At 33.0% G+C, this 3,409-nt stretch overlaps 1 long non-coding RNA gene across 1 annotated transcript; it reads left to right on the forward strand.

Moving 5' to 3' along the window:
- The first annotated feature begins 460 nt into the window (after nt 1–460).
- On the forward strand, nt 461–1,125 carry LOC111641848. The gene is made up of 4 exons (XR_002759483.1): nt 461–662; nt 738–845; nt 930–1,007; nt 1,087–1,125. It is a non-coding gene; the product is annotated as an uncharacterized LOC111641848 (long non-coding RNA).
- Nucleotides 1,126–3,409: the final 2,284 nt, after the last annotated feature.

Genomic DNA, 3,409 nt, shown 5'->3' on the forward strand with positions numbered 1-3,409 from the left:
AGAAAGATGAAAATTAGATTAAAAGAACGTGTAGCAGACTTAAAACATCACAAATGTAATTCAGCTTTTCTTGAACACTGTACACTAAATAACTGCAATATTGATCAGAATAATGTTAAAATCCTACATAAAGAAAAAGAAACTTATAATAGAAAATTCAAAGAAAGTATAGAAATTTTAAAAAATAAACACTGTACAAATAAAAACTTAAATTTAAAAATCAACGAGAATTGGTTTAAAATACTGTAAAAATTCTTTAGAGAGACCTCGCTGGAAAGCAGCTTTAGAAGGGGAAATTTTTTTTTGGAAAAATATCCTTAAAAATGGTTAAAATGAATTTTTAGAATTTACGATTAAAAATGGTTTAAATCGTGACAGTCTTGGCTCGCCACTTTAAAAGAACACATGATTATGCAAATTACCATAGAAAAATCGCCACCAGATACCGAGAGACGAACAAACAGATTCGTCAAAGTGAAGTTTAGTTCTGTCGATTATGTAGGAACTGTCACTAACATTAAATAAGAATAAAAAGATTAGTCAAAGAGAAGTTCAGTTCTGTGGATTATGTACGAATTGGTATTAACATTAAAGAAGAAAGAACTGTGCTACACGTCTTTTCCAGTTTTCCCTTTGTATCTCCGAGGGTCCTCTGAGAATGTGTATGTAAAGATAAGTTAAGTATATAGCATAATATTTACGCACTAGGTACATTAATTATATTCATTTTTTATAAGACTTTATGGAGGTTTAAAGGGATCTTCAAATCCAAAAAAAAACCTGGTCGTGAAAGTCAAGATCTTGTGTATACCAACTAAAGTTAAGTCTTTGGCCTAGTATTTGAGGTATGTCCTGTGTAGAATTTGTCAATTTGTTTTTTAAGCTGTAATTTTATGGTTAAAAAACCTTTTCTTAAATTGAAACACTAGGTAATCCATTGTATATTGTATAGTTCCCGCTTGTGGTAATATACATCTAAGGATGGCGTTGGCATTCGTATTTTTAAGGTACAGTACATTGTGCTACTTGTATAATCCGAATTTTTTAGATTTATGTATGTAAAAATGGTTTTGTATATAATTTTAGTTGACTGAAGAAGGGCATATGATGCCCGAAACGTGTGTGTAAACGCGTATCAACGAAAATTGAAATAAAGTGAATCGTGCCAAGTGATCGTTATTACGCTGAATTGCGCTTAAACCTGGTACCCACATGCGGCAACGGACGACGGAAACGGNTCTGGTCCGGCATAGTACACAGCCACCGGTGTGTACCGAGTATAACCCACTAAACCCAACACATAATAATAATAATAGTAATAAGTTCAGAGCCCAAATGGTTAGGAGTTGAAAGTTGAAATTTGGTACACAGTTACAGTATGCCATGTGAATATACACTAAGAAGGAATTTTTGGAAATTCCCCCATGGGAAGAGGGAGAAGGTTAAGGATTACCTTGAAGAACTCTGCTTCTATTGTATTATTTTAGATGTAGTTTTTTGCATTTTTTCAGGAAATTGAACATATTTTTAGACTCATCTAAAAATTCTCTAATTAGCCTTGGAAGAGGGGAGACCTAATTCTTGTACCTGGTGAAAACAGATAAGATTGGCTATATAGCTATACAGATTATCTTACTTAAGGGTTTATCACATTAAATGACCAGTCTAACACATTTTCTTTATTCCTTNGAGACCTAATTCTTGTACCTGGTGAAAACAGATAAGATTGGCTATATAGCTATACAGATTATCTTACTTAAGGGTTTATCACATTAAATGACCAGTCTAACACATTTTCTTTATTCCTTTACTGTACATAATTTAAAAAATTTTTTAAATGTCTTAGATTGGGCACTTGGTGTGCTAAACTCTTATATTTACAAAATTTATCTTACATAAATCAAATACTATAATATAATATAGTACAGTGTTTTCCAACCTTCTTGAATACGCAACCCCTTTATAAGTTAAAAAATTCCGGCGACCACCCCAGGGCCATATTAAAACTATATCAGTGATTTTAAAAATTACATATTTAATTTTCTTTCTTTAAATATCGATCGAAAAACCAATTGTACTGTAAAATAAACAGGCACAGCCTTCTCAGTGAAATTCTAGATTTTTTATTGTAGTGTAGGACCTACAAACACTTGTCTTTTCCTTTCACCCGCGATCCCCCGTGTAAGGCTTTACGACCCCTCTGGGGATCGCGATCCACAGGTTGAAAAACACTGCTCTATGGAATATAATAAAATTAAAAATNAATTCTGGCAACCCCCAGGGCCATATTAAAACTATATCAGTGATTTTAAAAACTACGTATTTAATTTTCTTTCTGTTGAGACCTAACTATCGATCGAAAAACCAATTGTACTTTAAAATAAAAATGCAAAGCCTTCTCACTGAAATTGTAGTTTTATTTATTTTAGTGTAGGACCTACAAACATTTGTCTTTTTCTTTTACCCGCGACCCCCGTGTAAGGCTTTGTGACCCCCCTGGGGGTCAAGATCCACAGGTTGAAAAACACTGATATAGTAAAAAGGTTAGAAGTATGAAATAATCTAATACAGTAATCTTAATTTTTGCTTTTGTTATCTTTTGCCCAAGCAATGCTGGGCTCATATGCTAGTGAAAATATAAATGAATATATACAATATGCAAATAATAAAAACAATGGGATCGGTGTAGACAAATATTAAAATTAATAAATTCCAAAAATTTTTTTGTTTAAAAAAACCTTTAAGAACCACAAGTGACGTTCACTCTTTAATTCCGACTTCGATAGAGTTTAAAAAACTCTGGTTTTCTCTGTTTTTTTAAACTCTATCGAAGTCGGAATTAAAGAGTGAACGTCACTTGTGGTTCTTAGAAGTTTTTTTAACGAAAAAATTTTTAGAANGGTTATCTAATGACATTTAAATACTATATAAATATAAAAAAATTTTTGTGTTATTAATTTCGAATACATATTATTTCGAAACCTTCTCGTTGGCGCCATTTGATAAAGGCGCCTATGGCGAGGGCCACATTGGCCATACCCTATGGGACATTCCAATTTTCAACGCGAGTGTTGAGTGTTGAAGTCAACAATTTGACGTCATCAACGACGTTCCAACTCGAGTATGAAGTGCTTAGTTCCCATAATTCCATTCTCAGCAAGATGGATTCCATTCAAATGTTTTACCAATTACCCACAATTCATTGGAAAGTAGCAGTCAACATATCTGTTGACAACTTTCCGCGAAGACGCGTTTCTATCAGCCAATAACAGTTCGTCCGGTAGTCACGTGAGAAAATACAATCACGTGGTGTTTTAATGGCGGAAAGTTCCACGCGGTTAACCGAGATAACTAACATCAGAATAAAGAGGAAAGGATAATAAATTTAACACAAATTCTACACAAATAA

Source organism: Centruroides sculpturatus, unplaced genomic scaffold (genome assembly GCF_000671375.1).
Source record: "Centruroides sculpturatus isolate CEXI.00-Female unplaced genomic scaffold, Cexi_2.0 scaffold1327, whole genome shotgun sequence".
NCBI classification, from domain to species: Eukaryota; Metazoa; Arthropoda; class Arachnida; order Scorpiones; family Buthidae; genus Centruroides; species Centruroides sculpturatus.